The following is a 26,322-nucleotide window of genomic DNA, read 5'->3' as shown; positions in this document are numbered from 1 at the left end:
TTAGACCTACGTAACCCGTAGTTGGACCATTTTCACTGAGAGGACGGACGGTAGCCATTGACAACGGTGATCCCCTAACATACAGCTTGCCATGGAAAGGAGTATGAATGGTTGGAAGAAGGCAGTAGGAAAGCAGAGGTTCAGAAGCAACAAGCATCTTTATACGCTTATCTGAAACCCCACCAATGAATTACATAAGTATTTCTATCTTATTTTCTGTTTTAATTATATTTTAATTATCAAACTCATAAACATTTGAATCCGCCTGACTGAGATTTACAAGGATGACTATAGCTTGCTTCAAACCGACAATCTCTGTGGAATTGACCCTTACTCACGTAAGGTATTACTTGGACGACCCAGTGCACTTGCTGGTCAGCTGCACGGAGTTGTGTGAAAAGTGTGGATCACAATTCCGTGTACCAAGTTTTTGGCGCCGTTGCCGGGGATTGTTCGAGTTTGGACAACTGACGGTTCATCTTGTTGCTCAGATTAGGTAATTTTATTTTATTTTTAAGCTTTTTATTCTTTTTATTTTGGATAAAAAATTTCAAAAAAATTTTTCTATTCTGTTCTTCAGAATTTTTAAGAATGAATTCTAGAGTTTCAGATGATATGTAAAGTCTGGCTAGCTGTTAAGCCATGTCTAATCTTTTGGACCGAGGCTTCAACTTATCATCACAAGAGCTTGTTGATTTCTATCAATCTTCCTGTTGAATGAAATGATCTGCTAAAGCTTGGCTGGCCATTGGCCATGTCTAGTGTTTTGGACCGAAGCTTTCACTGAAAGCTTGGCTGGCTAGTAAGCCATGTCAAATTCCTGGACCGGAGTTTTAGACTAACATTGCATGATTCCTGAAATTCTCATTAAGAATTTTGAATTCCTTATTTTCTTTTTCCAAATAATTTTCGATAAAAAAATACAAAAAAATTAATAAAATCATAAAAACCAAAAATTTTGTGTTTCCTGTTTGAGTCTAGTGTTTATTTTTAAGTTTGGTGTCTTGCATATTTTTAATTTTCTTACATTTTTCAAATATATGCATTATTTTCTTCATTTATCTTCAAGTTGTTCTTGATGATTTTCTTGGGTCTGATCTTTAAATTCTCTTGTTTTGTGTCTTTTGTTGTTTCTCATTGCATTCTCAATTTGTTAGTGTCTCTAATATGAAAATTTCTAAGTTTGGTGTCTTGCATGCATTGTTTATTTGATCTTAGTCTTCCATGATTAGCTTCATTTTGTTGTTTCTCGTCATTAAAAATTCAAAAAATTTTCAAAATTATGTCTTTTCAAGTCAATAATACAGAGAATTGAAGATTCAGAACATGCAGCAGAGGAATTACAGAGAAAAAGCTGGGCGTTCAAAACACCCAGTGAGAAAGGAATTCTGGCATTTAAACGCCAACCAGGGTACTTGGCTGGGTGTTAAATGCCCAAAAGGGTAGTAATTTGGGCGTTAAACGCCCATAATGGTATTTAAAGCCAGGACAACACAAGGAAGGTAAGTTAGTTTTTAATTCAAATCTTTTTCAAATTTTCATAATTTTTCAAAATCAAATCTTTTTCAATTCATATTTTTTTTAATCATATCTATTTCAAAATCAAATCTTTTCCATTTTTTTCTCACTATTTTTGAAAATCCTTGCTACCAATTAATGATTTGATTCAAAAATTTCAAGTTTCTTACTTCTTTGTTAAGAAAGGTTCAATATTTGAATTTTAGAATCATATCTTTTAAATTTCTTGTTAGCCAAGTCATTAATTTTAAAAATCAAATCTTTTTAAATTATTTTTCAATCATATCTTCTCAATCACATCTTTTTCAAAATAATTTTCAATCATATCTTTTTGATTGGTAAGTTCAAAATCTTTTTCAAAATCACTTAACCACTTTCTCACTTTTAATTTTCGAAAACCATCAACCACTTTTTCAAAATTCCTTTTAATTATTTTAATTTTTTTTATTTTGTTTTCGAAAATTTCCCCACCTCCTCACCCTCTTCTATTTAAGGACTAACACTTCTCCTCTATTAGCAATTCGGACTCTCTCCCTCTCTATAAGTTCAAATTCTCCTCTCTACCTCATCCTTCCATTCTTCTTTTCCTCTAACAACTCAAGGAATCTCTATACTGTAACTGGTGCACGAAATTGTGATCTCAATGGCGCCAAAAACTTGGTACACACTATCATAATCTCAATTCTTCTTCACAACTTTGCACAACTAACCCGCAAGTGCACTGGGTCGTCCAAGTAATAAACCTTACGTGAGTAAGGGTCAATCCCACGGAGATTGTCGGCTTGAAGCAAGCTATGGTCATCCTTGTAAATCTCAGTCAGGCGGATTCAAATGGTTATGGGATTTTGATAATTAAAATATAAATAAATATAAAATAAGATAGAGATACTTATGCAATTCATTGGTGAAAATTTCAGATAAGCGTATGGAGATGCTTTGTTCCTTCTGAATCTCTGCTTTCCTACTGCCTTCATCCAATCATTCATACTCCTTTCCATGGCAAGCTGTATTTTGGGCATCACCGTCGTCAATGGCTACCTCCCGTCCTCTCAGTGAAAATGGTCCAAATGTGCTGTCACCGCACGACTAATCATCTGTCGGTTCTCACTCATGTTGGAATAGGATCCGTTGATCCTTTTGCGTCTGTCACTATGCCCAGCACTCGTGAGTTTGAAGCTCGTCACAGTCATCCCATCCTGGATCCTACTTGGAATACCACAGACAAGGTTTAGATGTTTCGGATCTCAAGAATGGCCGCCAATAATTCTAGCTTATACCACAAAAACTCTAATCTGAACCAGGAGCCCAAGAGATAAATGCTCAAGCTATTGCAGATAGAACGGAAGTGGTTGTCAGGCACGCGTTCATAGGCGAGAATGATGATGAGTGTCACGGATCATCACATTCATCAGGTTGAAGTACGAGTTAATATCTTGGAATAAGAATAAGCTTGAATTGAATAGAAAAACAATAGTACTTTGTATTAATTCATGAGGAACAACAGAGCTCCACACCTTAATCTATGGGGTGTAAAAACTCCACCGTTGAAAAATACATAAGTGATAATGGTGTTCATTGGCTTCGGCCCCAGAGGGGGAACCAGAATGACCAAGACGCAAATATAATAGTAAAAAGTCCTATTTATAATAAACTAGTTACTAGGGTTTACAGAGATGAGTGAACGATGCAGAAATCCACTTCCTGGCCCACTTGGTGTGTGCTTGGACTGAGCATTGAGCTTTCATGTGTAGAGACTCTTTTTGGAGTTAAACTCTAGGTTGTAGCCTGTTTCTGGCGTTTAACTCTGATTTGCAACCTGTTTCTGGTGTTTAACTCCAGAATAGGGCAGGAAATTAGCATTTGAACGCCAGTTTGCGTCATCTAAACTCGAGCAAAGTATAAAATATTATATATTGCTGGAAAGCTCTGAATGTCTACTTTCCAATGCATTTGAGAGCGCGCCAATTGGGTTTTTGTAGCTCCCGAAAATCCACTTCGAGTGTAGGGAGGTCAGAATCCAACAACATCTGTGATGAGCGGATAATTTATACGCCTTTTGACATTGTTTTTAGTATGTTTTTAGTAGGATCTAGTTACTTTTAGGGATGTTTTTAATAGATTTTGTGTTAAATTCACATTTCTAGACTTTTCTATGAGTTTGTGTGTTTTTCTGTGATTTCAGGTATTTTCTGGCTGAAATTGAGGGACTTGAGCAGAAATCAGATTCAGAGGTTGAAAAAGGACTGCTGATGCTGTTGGATTCTGACCTCCCTTCACTCAAAGTAGATTTTCTGGAGCTACAGAACTCAAAATGGCGCGCTTCGAATTGCGTTGGAAAGTAGACATCCAGAGCTTTCCAGAAATATATAATAGTCCATACTTTGGCCAAGAATTGATGACGTAAACTGGCGTTCAACGCCAGCTTTCTACCCAAATCTGGCGTCCAGCGCCAGAAAAGGATCCAAAACCAGAGTTGAACGCTCAAACTGGCACAAAAACTGGCGTTCAACTCCACAAATGGCCTCTGCACGTGCAACACTTAAGCTCAGCCCAAACACACACCAAGTGGGCCCTGGAAGTGGATTTATACATCAAATACTTACTCATGTAAACCCTAGTAGCTAGTTTATTATAAATAGGACCTCTTACTATTGTATTAGGCATCTTTGGATTACCTTATGATCCTTTGATCACGTTTTAGGGGGCTGGCCATCTCGGCCATGCCTGGACCTTCACTTATGTATTAACGGTAGAGTTTCTACACTCCATAGATTAAGGTGTGGAGCTCTGCTGTTCCTCAAAGATTAATGCAAAGTACTACTATTTTCTATTCAATTCTTCTTATTTCGCTTCTAAGATATCCATTCGCACCCAAGAACGTGATGAAGGTGATGATTATGTGTGACGCTCATCACCATTCTCCCCTATGAACGCGTGCTTGACAAACACTTCTGTTCTACATGAATTAAGCTAGAATGAGTATCTCTTAGATCTCCTAACCAGAATCTTCGTGGCGTAAGCTAGAATGATGGCGGCATTCAAGAGAATCCGGAAGGTCTAAACCTTGTCTGTGGTATTCTGAGTAGGATTCAATGATTGAATGACTGTGACGAGCTTCAAACTCGCGAGTGCTGGGCGTTAGTGACAGACGCAAAAGGAGGGTGAATCCTATTCCAGCATGATCGGGAACCGACAGATGAATAGCCGTGCCGTGACAGGGTGCGTGAGCAGATTATTCACTGAGATGAGGGGATGTAGCCACTGACAACGGTGATGCCCTTGCATACAGCCAGCCATGGAAAGGAGTAAGACTGATTGGATGAAGATAGCAGGAAAGCAGAGGTTCAGAGGAACGAAAAGCATCTCCATTCGCTTATCTGAAATTCCTACCAATGATTTACATAAGTATCTCTATCCCTCTTTTATTATATCATATTCGAAAACACCTTTATCATTTTATATCCGCCTAACTGAGATTTACAAGGTGACCATAGCTTGCTTCATACCAACAATCTCCGTGGGATTCGACCCTTACTCACGTAAGGTATTACTTGGACGACCTAGTGCACTTGCTGGTTAGTTGTATCGAAGTTGTGACAGACTGTAAAACTAGATCAGAGTATCTGGCCTAAGAAGCCATTACCAGAGATCACAATTTCGTGCACCAATCTGCAGCCTCTGAATCAGATTTTTGCTCAAATCCCTCAATTTCAGCCAAAAAAAAACCTGAAATCACAGAAAAACACACAAACTCATAGTAAAGTCCAGAAATGTGAATTTTGAATAAAAACTAATAAAAATATAATAAAAATTAACTAAAACATACTAAAAACTACATAAAAACAATGCCAAAAAGTGTATAAATTATCCGCTCATCAGTAACATAGAGGATTCCATACTTTCTTGTTCTCTTCTCTTTCATATGAGCAGGAACAAGGACAAAGAAATTCTTGTTGAAGCTGATCCTGAACCTGAAAGGACCTTGAAGAGAAAGCTAAGAGAAGCTAAAGCACAACTCTCTGGAGAGGACCTAACAGAAATTTTCGAAAAAGAAGACATGGCAGCCAAAAATAATGACAATGCCAATAAAGTAAGGAAGATGCTTGGTGACTTTATTGCACCTTCTTCTTACTTTTGTGGAAGGAGCATCTTAATTCCTGCAATTGGAGCAAACAACTTTGAGCTTAAGCCTCAATTGGTTTCTCTAATGTAGCAAAATTGCAAGTATCATGGACTTCCATTGGAAGATCCTCATCAGTTTTTAGCTGAATTCTTGCAAATCTGTGACACTGTTAAGACCCATGGAGTTGACCCTGAAGTTTACAGACTTATGCTCTTCCCTTTTGCTGTAAGAGACAGAGCTAGGACATGGTTGGACTCACAACCTAAAGAAAGCCTGAACTCTTGGGAAAAGCTGGTCAATGCCTTCTTAGCAAAGTTCTTTCCACCTCAAAAATTGAGTAAGCTTAGAGTGGAAGTCCAAACCTTCAGACAGAAGGAAGGCGAATCCCTCTATGAAGCTTGGGAAAGATACAAGCAACTGATCAGAAAGTGTCCTTCTGGCATGCTTTCAGAATGGAGCATCATATGCATATTCTATGATGGTCTATCTGAACTGTCCAAGATGTCATTGGACAACTCTGCTGGTGGATCTCTTCATTTGAAAAAGACGCCTGAAGAAGCCCAGGAACTCATTGAAATGGTTGCAAATAACCAATTCATGTACACTTCTGAAAGGAATCCTGTAAATAATGGGACAACTCAGAAGAAAGGAGTTCTTGAGATTGATACTCTGAATGCCATGCTGGCTCAGAATAAAATATTGACTCAACAAGTCAATATGATTTCTCAGAGTCTGACTAATACGCATGAAAACTTGTCTCTCAACAAATCTCCCTCAGCAAGTGTACCGAATTGTCGTCAAGTAAAAACTCACAATAGAGTGAGGTCGAATCCCACAGGAATTGATTGGTCAAGCAACTTTAATTAGAAGAATGTTCTAGTTGAGCGAAGCAGAATTTGGTTTGAGTGTTGCAGGAAATTAAATGGCGAGAAAGTAAATAGCAGAAAATGTAAATGCCAAAAGTAAAGAGCTGAAAGTAAATGGCAGAAGGTAAATTGCAGAATTTAAATGGGAATGGGGAAGATGCTCATAAAAGTAAATTGTAGAAATTAAAGAGAATGGGTAAGATCAGAAATGGGGATTCATTGGGCGTAGGAGATGTTGCATTCTCCGGATCAAGTTCATTTCCATCTCTTCCTCAATCAATGCATTCATTGATCTCCTTGGCAATCTTAAGTGATCGAATTCCAATTCCTTAGCAATTCAATCTCTCAAATCTTGATCAATAGCCAATTCCTTGGTCAATTACTCATGAGAAGAGATGAAGTATGGTCATTGATTATACCACATGCATTCCCAAATCAAGTGTTAGTAGGATTATAGTCACCATATCCAACCAAACCCAATTTGGTCCAACATGAGAAAGCATTTCTAGTATGATCTCTTCATTCCTCTTAACGTGGCCAATTGTGAGCTTGGTCCAACGTTAGTAACAAAGGTAAGTGTCACTAACGTTGGCTTCATTTCTTTCTTCCACGTTAGAGTTCACGTTAACTTAGTTAACGTGACTCTTAACGTGGGCTATTATGGCTTCGAGGGCGTTATTGGCGATTACTTTTCTCATTAACTTTGCAGGTTAGCTCCCATTCCACGTTAGAGGTCACGTTAGTTAAACTAACGTGGCTGCTAACGTGGTTCTTCCTTGCTTCCTTTGTCCTGAAATCAAGCAATAAAGTGCATCAAAGCTCTAGTCCTAGTCATGGGAAATGCATCATCCAATTTGTCATTAAATTCATGCAAAATCCTCATGAAATCATGTAAAGTGCACAATGTATGCTTGAATCAAGATGTAAGTGAAATTCTACCCAAAACTTGCTTATTCCCTAAGAAAATACATGAAACTACCCTAAAAACAATAAAGAAAAGGTCAGTAAAACTGGCCAAAATGCCCTGGCATCACAACACCAAACTTAAAGCTTGCTTGTCCCTAAGCAAGTACTGGAACAAGAGAAAGATGAATGGAATGCCAAGAGAAATGAGTCATTATTGTGGAAGTTATGTCCTTTGATTTTATGGTGGTTTCATGCATAGCAACTTAGGTTCATTCCTTCACTGGCTTTCAGACCTTTATCATGTCCTAGAACACTCACTTGATTGCATCCCATGAGACTTTTATTTATTGATCCTTTTTGTTATTTCAGGGCTTGTTTGTGTTCTTAGACTAGGTGCTCTGTGAGGGGGCGACTCTTTAAGATAAGCTTTCAGCCAGCACTCCCGAACCAGTTGGTTCAAGGTGCTAGGTGTTGAGACACCCCTAAGGACTTACTCCCTCAAGTCTCTTTCCCCCATACATACACACCACAGGCACATGGTTTGTTTATTTTCTTTCTTGAGACCTTGGTGTCCAGCACCTCTTTGGGTTACTAAATGTTCTGTAGCAAGGTTGCTCTTGATAGTGGATTTTCAGTTGATAATCCCGGGTTAGTTAACACAAGTTACCAAGTGATGAAGCACTCCTACGAACTTATTCATCCAAGCAGATCCTTGGTACAGGAGCACCACAGACACATCTCTCAAGTTTCAAACCCTTGGTTCCTAGCCTTATTCTTTATTACTTTTCTTTCTTTTTCAACTCTTATTGTTCTTTTCCCCTTTTTCTTATTAGGATCTTGTTATTTAGCTAGTCTCATGGGGTGTGTTTCAAGCATATGATTCAGGCCAGATAGTTATCTTCCCACCCTTGTTGGTGAACCAACTTAGCTAACTTATGACCACATCACAAACTAAGGAATTTACTCCACAATATGAACTCCACTCTGGTCTTTGATAACAATCATTCTCTTTTTATTTGATTCAAAAGGGAGACAAGCAACACAATAAGTAGGATGGAATTGAAAATAGGCAACTTGACTAGTAATCATAGACCTAGGCAATGAAAAACTTAAAGTCAGAATTGAAAATTTCTAAACTACCATGGAAAATGTTCTATTTCATACATGATTTTCCTTATTTAAAGCTTGAAAAATATGGAACAAAGAGGGAACTCCACCACCTTTTACTCATGGGGTTGTCCATGCTCTTCCTCTTGCTTGTCCTCTTTGTGTTTCTCTTGAGTGCTTGTACTCCCACTTCCCTTGCCTTTTCCAATCAACTTCTTCCAAAAACCAGCATCTTCCATCTTTTTTTTCAATGTTTTATTCTGCTGTTTCACCTTTCTTTCTTCTTGTTCTACAAAATCTTTTTGGACCTCATCATATGTAGGGATGGCATAGTATAGATTATGCATATGACTAGTCATGTAGTTCAACTTGGCTTGAGTGTTTATGTTGAACTCCTCCTTATGTAGTTGTCGTCCTTCATTAAGTACACTAAACTCATTGAATGCCTTCGTCTGAGCTAGCTGGCATTGGTTGAGTTCTTGAAGGCGCTTATCTTGATGCTCTTGCCTTTCAGACACTTGATTGATGGCTTGAGTGAGCTGGGAATAATGTTCCATTTGCTGTTTCTGCCACTCCCCTTGTTGATTCATCCAATTAGAAAGGAGTTCTTCTTGACGATCCATCCTTTGAGCTTGAACATGCAGTTGTTGTTCTTGTCCCTCCATATAACTCCTTGCTAGTTCCTCAATGGCTCCATGAATGTGATTCAGGTTTATGTTGGTTGGGTCATAATATTCTCTTTGTTGGTGTTCTTCGTGATGAGATTCTTCTTGGTAGGCTCCTTCTTTTGGTTTTTGCTTTCCTATTTGAGGTCTTCTTTGTTGTTGGGCAGGCGTAGTATAGATCAGACGCTGAAGTGTAACTAGCCTCCCAAGGTTCACCCAGTTTGGATTGCTATCCTCGAAGACTACCTTGGTCTTTGTACACAATCTGAGAATGGTGCTGGGGTACCAAAGCCTGGCACCCGAATCAACCTTCTCAGCTGACTCTTGAATCCCCTCAGCTATGAGTTCATGCACATTGATTTCTCCACCCTGTACTAGGCAATGTACCATAGTCGCTCGATTAATATTGACCTCTGAATTATTTGCAGCTAGGAGAATAGACCTCCTCACGAGTTCAAACCATCCCTTGGCTTCCGGGCTAAGGTCTCCCCTCTTGATGAACCGGGGTCTCTTATCCGCATACCTTTCCCAGTCAGCTCCTATGACACATATGTCAGTCACTATTTCTTTGAGTTCATCATTGTCAGGGCTCTTACTTATCCTTGCATGATAACTAAGCTCATCAAAATGTGGTGATTTCAGCTGAAAAGTTCTTGTTATAGCATTTGGGCTGAAGTCCACCTCTCTTCCTCTTACGTAACTTTTGAAGGTTGGGGCCTTGGTTTTGTCTTCTCTAACCACATTTGCATAGAACTCTTTGATGAGGTTTGCATTGATCTTCCCCTCTGGGTTCGTGAGCCTTTGCCACCCTCTTTGTTCAATCTTCTCTCGAATCTGTGGGCACTCATCCTCGTCAATTTGGAACGTTAACTCAGGCAGTATCTTCTTGAGCTTTATCCGATCAAATTTGAGTTCATAGAATGCAGTTTTGAATCTCTTCTCATTGAAAGGAATGCTCTCCACTGGTTCCTTCCTCTTTTGCCTTTTGGATCTTGATGATGCCATGAGCTTGAGTTTGCTGTGTGAAAAGGGTGGAGGGTACGGATAGATGAGGAATTCGGTTGGTTAGGACAAGGTGTAATGAAGGAATTCGGATGCAAAAGGTGTGAAGTGTGAGAAATGGCACTTTGGGTGTGAAGGGGAAGTACGGACTAGGACTCACTTATATAGGGAAGTGAGGAGGAAATGAAAGGTGTGGATTGCCGTGGTGGTTGTTTGACAGACGGTTGGGGTTTTGTGTGGAATAAGCACAAGGTTTGCCAACTTTATGATGGGGTTGGTTCAGTTTCCAAGTTTGTTCTTCTTCCAATGTTGCATGGCAACCATTCCCAATGCATTCCCCCTTGAGACACGTGCGAAATATTCTTCTTTTTGCGTTATCCGAACCCTTCAATGCCCCATCAATGATCCTACAAAATAAAAAAATGATTAAAAACACACTTGTAGGAAGTGGCGGCAAAATTTAAAGAATAACTACTTTTTAAAGTTTTTGTTTTAACTAACTAAGTGCCATTAATTAGTGCAAACCAACTGACTAGCTCAACATCCATGTGTACAACATTTGCAACACCAAACTTAGTTTGGTGCTGTGTGATGTAAAAGAATTGTTCAAGGCCTCTAAGAGTGACATGATATGGGTTACAATGATGTTCTCTTAGTGTGCCTTGAACACCAAACTTGTTCTTCACTATATGTTGCACACAATGACTCATACAAATGCATATCAAGTTGATTTGAAATTCATGAACCTTGCATTATTAACTAATCTAAAAGCATATAAAACATGGGTTGCCTCCCATAAAGCGCTTCTTTAGCGTCACTAGCTTGACGTTTTGCCTTTATCAGGGTGGTTGGTAATGCTTCAAATCTTCCCCTCTTGCAGTAGACCTATATCTGTAACGACCCAATTTTCAGTACGCCTAGGACATACCAGAAACCGAGTGCTACCAATTTGTCATCCTAATTATTATCTATTATTTATTATATGAGCCTGATTCGTTGTTAAAAGCGTAGTTAGTTAGTGAGGTACTTTTTTTTTCCTGAAAACGTTTGGATTAATAAACATAATCATTTATAATCAATTCACAAATAAAAACAGATAAAACAGTTATAAACAATCACACATAAATACATCACAAGCAGCTAACAACATTCAGTGATCCAGCCTTTATTAGAGTATAGACTTTTAGTTAGAACACCCCTACATATAGCTAGATAATAACTATATACATATACATACATACAACATCCCAGGTCTTGACCTATTCAAGAGGTCCCTAGGCTGGCACCTAGGCTAGCCTAGACTCTATACTCACCTAGTCCCTCTAAACTACTAAAGCGAGGGAAAGTACGTTCTAGGTCTTCAAAACTCAAGTCAAGTGGAACGTCATCAAAAGATAGAACATCATCTGCTACTCCTCTGCACGATCAGACTTTTCCATAGGACGTCTCTCTGGTACCTCATGAAGTAGCCACACAATAGGAATCTCGTACACAGGATTTAGGTTAAAGTGCGCATACGAACGGGGTGCAGACGTTGGCTGGTCTCACAGTATATACATATAATCAGAGAACGATATTCACCCTAGACTCAGAAGACTGCCTAGAGTGGAATCCCTTTTTGCGTACAATCATCAGCGAACTACGGAAAGGAACTCTTACTTCCATCTGAAGGGGAAAGGGAGAGAGAAGGGGTAAGAAGAGGTAAGAACTCTTACTTCCATTTGAGACAGCCTCTGCTTACTGCAGGAAAATATATATATACTCTGCTCTGCACTAGGGAAGCGGAAAATAGCTGTAGGTAACTTAGTTTCCCTACAGAACTCTGGGTTGCATTAAGCAACTAATATATAATAAATATAGCTCTGGGTTGCATCAAGCAACTAATATATATATAAATATAGCTCTGGGTTGCTTCAAGCTACTAATATATATATAAATATAGCTCTGGGTTGCTTCAAGCAACTAATATATATAAATATAGCTCTTTATTATATTACTCTTCTATTTATATCTCTTTACTCTGTTCTGGTTTCTCTTTTCTCTGTATCTCTTTACTCTATTTTAAATACTCTGTTCTCTGTATCTCTTTTCTCTTCTCTGATTACTCTTTTCATCTGTATCTATATTACTCTTTTTCTCTTTATCTCTTTACTTTACTCTGGTTACTCTATTTTCTGTGTTTCTCTACTCTGCTCTGATTTCTCTGCTTAACGTATGTATTTAAAGTTTATGTAAATTTCGGTATGAATAGTTAGCCTGTCCCAAGTATAGGTTCATTAAGTCTATACTGAAACAGTTTAACTTTTCATATAATACCTAACCCTAGTTGCAACTCAAGGACTAACTATGTTGCCCTAGTTCGTTCACTAATTTCTGTCTGTTTTTCTGTTATTAAAACCTTACAGACTTTTCTTTAGTTTTTATCTTTTCTTCAACTTTTTATCTTTCTTTTATCTTTGCCTCACTAATATGTTCTTACCACTCCCTAAGTGTTTATGAAGGTAATTATGAGATTCTGCGCTTAAAGTTGTCTTTTTAAAGCTTTTACAGAAAACTGCCTTTTTCGCATTATTTTATTATTTTTATTAAAATATTATTTTTAATTAAATATTATTATTTAATATTTTATTATTATTTATTATTTTATTATTAAATTTTCGAAAATTAACTTTACTTTAACCTTTAACCTTTAAAATTCACTTTTTACCACCCGTAACTTTTAATATTTCTACTTTTACCATCCTAACTTTTAGAAATTACAAAATAACCCCCCAAACACCAAAATATTTACTTTCTTGCCCTTTTATGGATCAAAAAGGTGTTCTTCATTGTTCTTCACCACACTCAAAGTGTTCTTCGTGTTCTTCGTAAATTCTTCAGATTCTTTCTTTGTTTTTACCCGTTTTTCAGTCTTTTCAGCAACCGATTTTTACCATAAATCAAAATAAATTTCCTGCCACTAAAACCCCATCTTTTCTACATGATTTTAACACAAATTGAACCTCAATTTAAGCTCTAGGGTTTCATTTTCCAGCAGCCACAAGAACACACATTCATAGCTTGAATTTCATCAAATTTTCCCCAAAATTTCAACAAGATCTACTCATACAAACAATCAATTTCAAGCACATCCAAACCATATCATAATCACACAACTCAAATACAATCAATCAAGATTAAATTCGTCAATCCCTACCTGGTTTTGCTGCTCCTAATTCGGTTAAACTTTCAGGTGGTCCTTAAGCACTTTTTCCTCCTAAATCACATCAACAACAACTTTAAATCCAAAAACTCTCAACTGACCAAATCTCACTCAGTATGTTAGTAAGAGATATCTCACCTTAGACTTGCTGAAAATTCACGTTTCTTGGCCCTCAAGTCAAGTTAAGCATGATTCCTAAGGAAGAACATCAAGAAAACACATGTTTTGCATGGTTTTCCTTGAAAACCGAATTGAAATGGGAGGGAGACAGCCATCTCACCTTATTTCCATCCTTGATAAGTTACATGGTTATGTAGAGGAAGAAGAGAGGATCATTTTGGTGAAATCGGAGTTTTGATTTGAGTTTTAGTTCAGAAGAAATCAAGCTTTGAAGATTAAGTGTTCATGAAAGTTTCTCTCTTTTCTCTCTTGTTATTTTCGGCCAAAATGATGAAATGAGACAGCCTTGGAGGTCTTGGAGGTGTAAGGTGAGTTGTGATTGGTTGGCTTGGAGGTGGATTAAAATAATATTAAAATATGTCTGGTGTACAACTACTAAAACTAGGTGTACCGGAACACTCGTAAAAACATCTCTAAAAAATTATTTTCTGAGCTACTAGCATAAATGACACTAGTAACATATTTATTATGAGAATAGAACATGTATAATGAGGCCTTAGCATTGCTAAATTCATCAGAGAGTGCTGGTGTTAAGCTGCACCAGTAAACCGTAAACCCGGTTAAACCGATTTTCTATTTTTAACAAAAATAGACCAGGTAACCTTATAATATCATTCAAGCATTTTCTAATACTAATATAATGATAATATTATACTATTATCTCTCTCCTCTCATGAATCGAGTCCGGTTTGTCAAATAGAGACTATTTACGAAAATCAGAATCAAAACTGCCAACCGATACGGTTCAAAAACTAGGTTCTACGCGATTGCATTATCGAGCTTGCCTCAAAGGAGGTTATAGCTTAAGGATGACATAATGATAATGAGGATTGAGATGCTTGATGATATAGCAGAGGTGTTCCCTTTACTGATCTTCTGGAGAAATCCGTACTTTCAGAAAAGATCTCATGTACTCGAAAATCAGGGTTGTTACATTCTACCCTCCTAAAAGAAAATTTTGCCCTCAAAATTTCAGTTACCTAGGAATAAATGTGGGTAATCAGCTTTCATCTTATCTTCCAGTTCCCAAGTGTGCTCTTCCTCTCCTCTTGGTTCCCATGCTACTTTGACTAAGCGAACAGTCTTGCCTTTTAGCTGCTTATCACTTCTTTCTACGATCTGAACCGGTGATACTTGATATGTCAAATCATTTCATAACTGTACTGTCTCTGGTTGTAAAATGTGACTCTTGTCAGGAATATATTTCTTAAGTTGTGAGACATGAAAAACATCATGAAGGTTTGATAAATAAGGAGGAAGGACTATTTGATAAACTACTAGACCGACTCTTTTAAGTATTTGGAAAGGTTCTATGTATCGTGGGTTAAGCTTTTTAGTCTTAAGGGCTCTACCTATTCTAGTAATCGAGGTTACTTCTAGAAAGACACGGTTTCCGTCACTAAACTCTAAGGGTCTACGTCTATTATCGGCATAGCTCTTTTGACGGCTTTGTGCTGTCTGGATCTTCCGATGAATCTCCTTTATCTTCTCAGTAGTTTCTTACACTAAGTCTGGACCTAAGACACTAGCTTCTCCATCGTCATTCCAACACAATGGTGTCCGACATCTTCTTCCATAGAGAGCTTCATATGGTGCCATCCCGATACTTTATTGGAAACTGTTGTTGTAGACGAATTTGACCAAAAGCAAATACTTATCCCAGCTGCTTTGATTGTCTATCATACATGATCGTCACATGTCTTCTAACGTCTGGATTGTCTGCTCTGATTGTCCGTCTATCTGAGGATGGTATGCTATACTCGTGTGCAATTCTGTTTCCAACACTTTCTGAAAAGCTCCCCAAAATCTAGTAGTAAACCTCGAAACTCGATCTGAGACAATTTATGAAGGTATCCCATGTAGTCGTACGATTCCTTGAATATATATTCGTTCCAGCCTTTCTAAAGTATAGTCAACTCGAATCGGAAGGAAGTGCGCTGACTTTGTCAACCTGTCCACAATTACCCAGATGGCATCGTGTCCAGTTGAGGTCCTTGGCAATCCCATGACAAAATCCATAGAAATCTGCTCCCATTTCCATTGTGGTATTTCTAAGGGTTGCAGGGTTCCTGACAACTTCTGATATTCCACCTTCATCTTCTGGCAGGTTAAACATTTTGAGACATAATCAGCTACTTCTTTCTTTAAGCCCGGCCACCAGAACATTTGTTTCAAATCTCGATACATCTTTGTCACTCCAGGATGCATAGAAAATCTACTTTGGTGAGCTTCAGCAAGAATCTTTTGTCACAATTCTCCAGAGTTAGGCACACAAATTCTTTTCTTGTACCTCCATAGGCCACTACGATCCTATCTCACAGCTTCTTCAGCTCTGCAAGCAATGGTGACATCCAATACAGTGCTATGGAAATCGGTCCAGCTCCAGGTACTAGATCAATGCTGAATTCTATCTCTCGCTGAGGAGGAGACTCAGGTATGTCATCCAAGAAAACATTAGGAAATTCCTTCATCATTCAGATTCATTCTAAGCTTAATTCACTATCATTCGAGCTAGCCACTAACAGAACATACCCCTCACAATCACTCCCGCCTAAGGTAACTCTTACAGAATTCAGATATAAGGTGCGGGACAGAAATGGTTTAGTACATAGACTATCAGATGGAATAACAGCAGTTCTTTTAAAATAAACAAGGAAAACATGATACTTAGATAACCAATCTAATCCTAAAATAACTTCTAAACCATATAGAGACAAACAGATTAGATAGTGTATAAAAGTCCTGTTCCTAATAGCGAATGGTACTTGCAGGCACACTAAACTGGTCAAAGCATTTTGGGATGCAGGTGTGTGGACAATCAAGTAAAAATTCAATATAAAGAAATATAATCCTAACTCGTGAGCAATAGTTAGAGAAATAAAGAATGTGATGCACCCGAATCATACAGTACAGTTAGAAATCGATTCTTGACATAACCTGACCTTGAATGAGGGCGTTCGATTGCACAACATCGTCAATAGTGATAGCAAACACTCGTCCTTATTGCGGGGTTCTAACTGAATTTTGAGTAAATCCCTTCGGACAATCCTTGGCAATATGTCCAAGTTCTCCACAAGCATAGCAGTTAGGTGATCCAAACTGGCAAGATCTGTTATCATGCTCTTTTCCACATTGCTTACATGCAGTGTTTATGTAAGCCTGATGGGCTCATTTACCATTGCCTTGCCTTACTTTACCTCCATTCTTACCTGTACAGCGAGCAGTAATGTTACCAACTTGTAGGTTCTTATGTTGTCGTATGCCATGCGCTTTAAAATGCACCCTTCTTCCAGCTGCCTGATGATTGCTAAGATGCCTTGGTGGAAATCCTTGGCGACTCACCTTGGCCACAGTCACTTTCTTAATACATTCTTCTACTAACTTACTCTTGTTGACTAATTCAGCAAAATTACGTATCTCCAGCGGAACTATTGAACTCATCAGATCATCACGAAGGCCTCCTTCAAACTTCAAGCACTTCCATTCTTAAAAGTCAGCAGGATTCCCTTGGCAGATCTTAGAGAAACGACACAAGTCATCGAAATTACAAGCATACTCAGCAACAGTCATACCCCCTTGCCTCAGCTGCATAAGCTCTATCTCTTTAGCATCACGCACTGCTCTTGGGAAATATTTCTTGTAGAATTCATCTTTAAAAATATCCCAAGGAATGTCACCTTCATTATGTTGTAGCAGTCGTTGTATCCCCTGCCACCAGTACTCAGCTTCTCCCTCGAGCATATAAGTAGCAAACTCCACGTGTTGTCCTTCCGGAACATGCTGCGCTCTCAGTGATCGTTCAATACCTTGAAACCAGTTATCAGCGTCAGTCGCAACGAGTGTACCCTTAAACTTAGGCGGATTAACCTTCAGAAAGGTCGCAAGGGTCATAGGTCTTTTAGGATGCCCTAAGTTATTCTCATCATTCCCATTATCTTCTCCATATTCATTCTCGTTCCTATTTCTCACTCCGAGACGTTCAACAGCCCTAGCCACTGCTACAGCAGCTTCACGCACTACTTCAGCCACGTTGTTCATGGTAGCCATAAACGTTTCCTGTTCCCTCTCGTAGTTAACATTAGGAATTCCTTCCCGTACGCCTCGTCTCCGTGAACCCATTGTAGTCTTGTTCACACCAAACAATCATTGTTAAGGTGATCAGTCTTAACACTTCAAGTCAAGTGTGAACATTCCCAAAATGAAAACACAGAGACAATCATGCAACATATATCACTGGGATATCCTATATGCATGAGACACACAACAGAGTATGCAATGAAGCATAGTCAGTCCACTCCCCAGGCTCTACTGGGAACGAACTGCTCTGATACCAAATTGTAACGACCCAATTTTCAGTACGCCTAAGACATACCAGACACTGAGTGCTACCAATTTGTCATCCTAATTATTATCTATTATTTATTATATGAGCCTGATTCATTGTTAAAAGCGTAGTTAGTTAGTGAGGTACTTTTCTTTCCTAAAAATGTTTGGATTAATAAACATAATCATTTATAATCAATTCACAAATAAAAACAGATAAAACAGTTATAAACAATCACACATAAATACATCACAAGCAGCTAACAACATTCAGTGATCCAGCCTTTATTAGAGTATAGACTTTTAGTTAGAACACCCCTAGATATAGCTAGATAATAACTATATACATATACATACATACAACATCCCAGGTCCTGACCTGTTCAAGAGGTCCTTAGGCTGGCACCTACGCTAGCCTAGACTCTATACTCATCTAGTCCCTCTAAACTACTAAAGCGAGGGAAAGTACGTTCTAGGTCTTCAAAACTCAAGTCAAGTAGAACGTTATCAAAAGATAGAACATCATCTGCTACTCCTCTGCATGATCAAACTTTTCCACAGGACGTCTCTCTGGTACCTCATGAAGTAGCCACACAATAGGAATCTCGTACACAGGATTTAGGTTAAAGTGCGCATACGAACGGGGTGCAGACGTTGGCTGGTCTCACAGTATATACATATAATCAGAGAACGATATTCACCCTAGACTCAGAAGACTGCCTAGAGTGGAATCCCTTTTTGCATACAATCATCAGCGAACTACGGAAAGGAACTCTTACTTCCATCTGAAGGGGAAAGGGAGAGAGAAGGGGTAAGAACTAGGGAGTTCTTAGTAGGGCCGGGGTTATTAGTTACGTTCATTTATTTGGGGTCAATTAGTAGACAAATAACATAATATAGCGAAGCAGTAAACAGAAGATAAAGATAGAAAGAGAAAGTAGAGAGAAAAGAAAGCAGAACACAAACAAAAGAATACAAGAAAATAAAGCACAGAAATAGCATACGAGCAGACAAACATAAAGAAGTAGATCACACACAGAAAGGAATGCAACAGAGAATGATGCGCAGACAAGAATGATGCATGTCTAGCCCTAGCGCAGGCCATGAGCTCATGTGTCGATTGGCTGCCCGCAATCCCGACATTTATCCGGTCACGAGTAATCCCGATTTCCCGGATACGATTTTCCGTTCCTAAATAAATGCGCATATAATAATAGCCACTCAATTGAGACAGCCTCTGCTTACTGCAGGAAAATATATATATACTCTGCTCTGCTCTAGGAAAGCGGAAAATAGCTGTAGGTAACTTAGTTTCCCTACAGAAACTCTGGGTTGCATTAAGCAACTAATATATATTAAATATAGCTCTGGGTTGCATCAAGCAACTAATATATATATAAATATAGCTCTGGGTTGCTTCAAGCAACTAATATATATAAATATAGCTCTTTATTATATTACTCTTCTCTTTATATCTCTTTACTCTGTTCTGGTTTCTCTTTTCTCTGTATCTCTTTACTCTGTTTTAATTACTCTATTCTCTGTATCTCTTTTCTCTTCTCTGGTTACTCTTTTCATATGTATCTATATTACTCTTTTTCTCTTTATCTCTTTACTTTACTCTGGTTACTCTGTTTTCTGTGTTTCTCTACTCTGCTCTGATTTCTCTGCTTAACGTATGTATTTAAAGTTTATGTAAATTTCGGTATGAATAGTTAGCCTGTCCCAAGTATAGGTTCATTAAGTCTATACTGAAACAGTTTAACTTTTCATATAATACCTAACCCTAGTCGCAACTCAAGGGCTAACTATGTTGCTCTAGTTCGTTCACTAATTTCTGTCTGTTTTTCTGTTATTAAAACCTTACAGACTTTTCTTTAGTTTTTATCTTTTCTTCAACTTTTTATCTTTCTTTTATCTTTGCCTCACTAATATGTTCTTACCACTCCCTAAGTGTTTTATGAAGGTAATTATGAGATTCTGCGCTTAAAGTTGTCTTTCTAAAGCTTTTAGAGAAAACTGCCTTTTCCGTATTATTTTATTATTTTTATTAAAATATTATTTTTAATTAAATATTATTATTTAATATTTATTATTATTTATTATTTTATTATTAAATTTTCGAAAATTAACTTTACTTTAACCTTTAACCTTTAAAATTCACTTTTTACCACCCGTAACTTTTAATATTTCTACTTTTACCACCCTAACTTTTGGAAATTACAAAATAACCCCCCAAACACCAAAAATATTTACTTTCTTGCCCTTTTATGGATCAAAAAGGTGTTCTTCATTGTTCTTCACCACACTCAAAGTGTTCTTCGTGTTCTTCGTAAATTCTTCAGATTCTTTCTTTGTTTTTACCCGTTTTTCAGTCTTTTCAGCAACCGATTTTTACCGTAATTCAAAATAAATTTCCAGCCACTAAAACCCCATCTTATCTACATGATTTTAACACAAATTAAACCTCAATTTAAGCTCTAGGGTTTTGTTTTCCAGCAGCCACAAGAACACACATTCATAGCTTGAATTTCATCAAATTTCATCAAATTTTTCCCAAATTTTCAACAAGAATTACTCATACAAACAATCAATTTCAAGCACAGCCAAACCATATCATAATCACACAACTCAAACACAATCAATCAAGATTAAATTCGTCAATCCCTACCTGGTTTTGCTGCTCCTAATTCGGTTAAACTTTCAGGTGGTCCTTGAGCACTTTTTCCTCCTAAATCACATTAACAACAACTTTAAATCCAAAAACTCTCAACTGACCAAATCTCACTCAGTATGTTAGGAAGAGATATCGCACCTTAGACTTGCTGGAAATTCAAGTTTCTTGGCCCTCAAGTCAAGTTAAGCATGATTCCTAAGGAAGAACATCAAGAAAACACATGTTTTGCATGGTTTTCTTTGAAAACCGAATTGAAATGGGAGGGAGACAGCCATATCACCTTATTTCTATCCTTGATAAGTTACATGATTATGTAGAGGAAGAAGAGAGGATCATTTTGGTGAAATCGGAGTTTTGATTTGAGTTTTAGTTCAGAAGAAATCAAGCTTTGAAGATTAAGTGTTCATGAAAATTTCTCTCTTTTCTCTCTTGTTATTTTCGGCCAAAATGATGAAATGAGACAGCCTTGGAGGTCTTGGAGGTGTAAGGTGAGTTGTGATTGGTTGGCTTGGAGGTGGATTAAAATAATATTAAAATATCTCTGGTGTACAACTACTAAAACTAGGTGTACCGGAACACTCGTAAAAACATCTCTAAAAAATTATTTTCTGAGCTACTAGCATAAATGACACTAGTAACATATTTATTATGAGAATAGAACATGTATAATGAGGCCTTAGCATTGCTAAATTCATCAGAGAGTGCTGGTGCTAAGCTGCACCAGTAAACCGTAAACCCGGTTAAACCGATTTTCTGTTTTTAACAAAAACAGACCAGGTAACCTTATAATATCATTCAAGCATTTTATAATACTAATATAATGATAATATTATACTATTATCTCTCTCCTCTCATGAATCGAGTCCAGTTCGTCAAATAGAGACTATTTACGAAAATCAGAATCAAAACTGCCAACCGATACGGTTCAAAAACTAGGTTCTTCGTGATTGCATTATCGAGCTTGCCTCAAAGGAGGTTCTAGCTTAAGGATGACATAATGATAATGATAATTGAGATGCTTGATGATATAGCAGAGGTGTTCTCTTTACTGATCTTCTGGAGAAATCCGTACTTTCAGAAAAGATCTCATGTACTCAAAAATCAGGGTTGTTACAATATCCATTGGCTTCATCAAGGATCTCCACATGTTCTAAAGAAAGAACTCTGTTAATGGTGAAGACCTTAGGTAACTGAGATGGGATATTGGGGAAATGAGGTGGAATATCTGGGAAGTAGGCTGAGATCACTTTATCCCCCGGAGAAAAGTCCTCTGTAGGGATCTTCTTGTTCCTCCACCTCGTTGGTGCCTTCTTCTTTGTCCCTTTTGATGATGCCTTGCTCTTTGTGACCTCTTCTAAGGAAATTTTGTTGTTGGTCTCACATGACTCTGGTGGTTTAGGTTCCTCCTGATTTTCCTTAAGCTGTGACAGCTGCTGAGTTCCTTGTTCATCAACTAAGGTTTCCCAGAGGTGTTGTTTGTGCTTCAGTACTTGCTTCTTCCCTCGGTATCTCATTATGATCTTTGCTTAGTTCTTTGTTCTCTTGATCTGTTTCTTGTGAGAGTTTGAAGACATTGAAGCTGAGCTATTCATCATGGATTCTCAAAATTAGCTCCCCTCGCTCCACATCTATGAGTGCTCTGGCTATAGTTAGGAATGGTCTTCCCAATATGATTGGGTGAGTGTGACTCTCTTCCATGTCTAAGATGACAAAGTCTGTGGGAAGAAAGTATTTCCCAACCTTTATTAACACGTTTTCCACCACTCCTATTGCTTGTTTTTGAGTTTTGTCAGCCAGCCTGATGACTACATCTGTGGCCATTATCTCATTGATCTGTAGCCTCTTCATAAGGGATAAAGGCATTAAGTTGATGCTTGCTCCCAAATCGCAGAGTGCTCTATCAAACCGTGTTTCTCCTATTGCACAGTGAAAACTCCCTGGGTCCTTCCTTTTTATAGGCAACTCTGGTTGAATGAGAGCACTGCATTCCTTATTCATCACTATTATTTGTCCTCCCTTGAGTGAGCTTTTCCTGGTCAGCAGCTCCTTCATATACTTGATGTATGAGGGCATTTGTTGGAGGGCCTTGATGAATGGTATGTTTACATGGAGGGATGCAAACAGGTCAAGAAACCTTGAGTATATTCTCTTTTCCACAGCACCATTGAGTAATTGGGGAAAAGGTGCATAGAGTTTCAGCAGCTCCTTCTGTGTCAGCTCCTTTTGTAAAGTTTTGGGTTCTTGGCGATCTTTTTCCTGTTTCTCTACTGATGTCTCTCCAAGTTGTTCTAATGGCTTGTTTTGCTTTTCCTCAGTCTCCTTATTACTTGTAGTAACCATCTTACAATCTTCCCATCTGACTTTCTTTGCTTCACCTCTCGGATTTTTCTGTGTCACTTGGGAAGCTATCAGTAGGTTTGGGAATCTTTTCAGATAAGTATCCCACTTAAATTTCCAGCCTCTTGATGGTGTCTCCCTGGTTCTTGATGCTAGCTCGCACCTCCTCTTTGAATACCTTATTATCTTGAATCTCTTTGCATATGCCCTCAAGCATAGTCTCAATTTTGGAGAGTCTATCTTCAGATGAGGGTGAGTTGAGAGTGGAGGGGTGAGTTTGGTCATTCTGGTTTTGGTAATGATGTGGAGAGGTGTTGTTAGGGTGGTGTTGATATGATCTTTGTGTGGAATGTTGGTGAGCTGCATGGTTGTTGGGGTTGTGACGTCTCTGATCTTAGTTTTGATCTTGTTGATTTCCCCACCCAAAGTTTGGGTGATTCCTCCATCCAGGGTTGTAGGTTTTGGAGTATGGATCATGGGTTTGCCTGGGTGAGTTTCCAATGTAATTGGCTTGTTCTTGCTCCTCCTCTGCCTCAGCATTCACTCCCTCTTGGGTTGCTGATGAGGTGGTGATTGCTGCCACTTGGTTCCTCTCCATCTTCTTGGTGAGGTCAGCCAGCTGCTTGGTAATAAGCTTATTTTGGGCCAGCAGTGCATCCACAGTGTTCAGCTCCATCACTCCTCTAGTGTCACCTCTTTCAGAAGCATAGAAGTAGTCATTCTCAGCTACAGTTTCAATGACATCTATGGCTTCTTCAATGGTCTTCTTCTTGTTAAGAGATCCCCCGGATGAATGGTCTACTGCCTTCTTTGATTCATAAGAAAGGCCTTCATAGAAAATATGTAGCTGCACCCATTCATTGAACATATCTGGTGGACACCTTCTTATCAGGTCCTTAAACCTCTCCCATGCTTCATATAGAGTCTCACCATCCTACTGCCTGAATGTTTGCACCTCAGCTCTCAGCCTGTTAATCCGTTGAGGAGGATAGAATCTTGCCAGGAATTTGTTTACCACATCTTCCCAGGTTGCTAAACTCTCCTTTGGGAAGGATTCCAGCCATTTAGATGCCTTGTCCTTGAGTGAGAAAGGGAATAGAAGTAGTCTATAGGTGTCAAGATGAACACCATTAGACTTCACAGTATCACATATCCTCAGGAAGGTGGTTAAATGTTGATTGGGGTCTTCTTGGACACTCCCTCCGAATGAACAGTTGTTCTGAACAAGGGTGATGAGCTGTGGCTTTAGTTCAAAGTTGTTGGCATGTATGGTTGGCCTTTGGATGCTACTCCCACAGTTTCCTGGGTTTGGGTTGATGTAAGAACCCTGAATTCTTCTCTCTTGCCCAGTATGATTTGCTAGACCCTCTCTGCCATGGTTGTGAGCCTCTTCTTCTTGATGGTTCTCCATGTTTTCATCCATGTCTGGTTCAAAATATTCTTCCTCTTCCTCAGCACCAACTACTCTCTTTCCTCTTGCTTCCCTCCTTAATCTAAGGAAGGTCCTCTTAGGTTCAGAATCAAATGAAGTTGAAGCCCCGCTTCTTCTCCCTATCATACAACCAACAAGGCAAAAGCAAGGAACTAGATGCAAAGACTATTCTTGTTAGAAATGTTGTTAGTGTGAGTGATGTAATATATCAAACAGTTAGTGGGTTAGTGGACTGAATCGTAAACAACTAAGAAAATAGGTAGTGGGAAGGGAAGAAAATAACTTAACAGAAAGTAAATTACTTAAATGAACTTAAATCAAACAAAAGAAAAAAAATGCTCAATCTAGTTATCCTCCAATTTAATCATTGTTGATACAAAATCAATCCCCGGCAACGGCACCATAAACTTGATACGCACGAAAACTTGTCTCTCAACAAATCTCCCTCGGCAAGTGTACCGAATTGTCGTCAAGTAAAAACTCACAATAGAGTGAGGTCGAATCCCACAGGGATTGATTGGTCAAGCAACTTTAATTAGAGGAATGTTCTAGTTGAGCGAAGCAGAATTTGGTTTGAGTGTTGCAGGAAATTAAATGGCGAGAAAGTAAATAGCAGAAAATGTAAATGCCGAAAGTAAAGAGCTGAATGTAAATGGCAGAAGGAAAATTGCAAAATTTAAATAGGAATGGGGAAGATGCTCATAAAAGTAAATTGCAGAAATTAAAGAGAATGGGTAAGATCAGAAATGGGGATTCATTGGGCGTAGGAGATGTTGCATTCTCCGGATCAAGTTCATTTCCATCTCTTCCTCAATCAATGCATTCATTGATCTCCTTGGCAATCTTAAGTGATCGAATTCCAATTCCTTGGCAATTCAATCTCTCAAATCTTGATCAATAGCCAATTCCTTGGTTAATTGCTCATGAGAAGAGATGAAGTATGGTCACTGATTATACCACATGCATTCCCAAATCAAGTGTTAGTAGGATTATAGTCACCATATCCAACCAAACCCAATTTGGTCCAACATGAGAAAGCATTTCTAGCATGATCTCTTCATTCTTCTTCCAAGGTTCAGAAGAGATTCAAGTATGAATAGCTTCTTTTCCAAGATAACTACCCAATTGGATGAAGATTGAAAGCTTTCTAGTAAAATCAAGAGAAAAGATAGAAGAAGAGTAATGAAAACTAGTATTGATCCATCAAATTACAACAGAGCTCCCTAACCCAATGAAAGGGGTTTAGTTGTTCATAGCTCTGGAAATAGAAAACAAAGATGGAGAATACATAATGAAAATCAGAACTAGAAGTGCAGAGAAAGTAAATTATACAGAGTAGTTCCCAATTTCCAATCCCCCAAAAAGCTCCTTTCCTAATTCAAAACTACCCCTATATATACTACTTTTCTGATCTTCTAGTTGATTCTTCAAGTCTTGGATATGGGCCTTTGGATCTTGAGTTTGAAGCAGTTATCTTCTGCAGTGGGCTTAGCTTTACTTGCAGAGAGAAAGTGTGAAGTAGGCAGGGTGTTTAGCTCAGGACGTTAGTGGCGTTAACGTTAAGTGAGAGTGTGGGTTCGAGAACATTAGTGACAATCACCTTTTTCACTAACGTTCCTCACCCAGGGATGGTCCACGTTAACTTCAACGTTAGTGGCACTAACGCGACCACTAACGTTGCCTCTTGGTCCTTCGCACACGTTATTGGAACTCACCTTTCCCAATAACGTTGAGAGTCTTCCCTTCCCCCTACGTTAGAGTCCATGTTAACTAGGTTAACGTGGCTCTTAACGTAAGCTTGCCAATCCTTCGAGAACGTTAGTGACACTTACCTTTGTCACTAACGTTCCAATGTGCCACTACTTTCCACGTTAAAGTCCACGTTAACTAGGTTAACGTGGCTTCTAACGTAGCAATGATAGCCATTTCCAACGTTAGTGACAAAGGTGAGTGTCACTAACATTGGCTCATCATTCCCTTATCC

General features: G+C 38.4%; 2 non-coding genes across 2 annotated transcripts; one reads left to right on the top strand and one right to left on the bottom strand.

The window, feature by feature from the left end:
• Window positions 1–5,980: 5,980 nt before the first annotated feature.
• On the bottom strand, window positions 5,981–6,084 carry LOC112739578 (small nucleolar RNA R71). Its single transcript, XR_003170510.1, has one exon. It is a non-coding gene; the product is annotated as a small nucleolar RNA R71 (small nucleolar RNA).
• Window positions 6,085–23,769: 17,685 nt separating this feature from the next.
• Window positions 23,770–23,876, top strand: LOC112739292 (small nucleolar RNA R71). Its single transcript, XR_003170224.1, has one exon. It is a non-coding gene; the product is annotated as a small nucleolar RNA R71 (small nucleolar RNA).
• Window positions 23,877–26,322: the final 2,446 nt, after the last annotated feature.

The sequence above is a fragment of the Arachis hypogaea genome, chromosome 13, assembly GCF_003086295.3.
Source record: "Arachis hypogaea cultivar Tifrunner chromosome 13, arahy.Tifrunner.gnm2.J5K5, whole genome shotgun sequence".
NCBI classification, from domain to species: domain Eukaryota; kingdom Viridiplantae; phylum Streptophyta; class Magnoliopsida; order Fabales; family Fabaceae; genus Arachis; species Arachis hypogaea.
The sequence above is the reverse complement of the archived record's forward strand: the minus strand, read 5'-3'. Positions and strand labels throughout refer to the sequence as shown.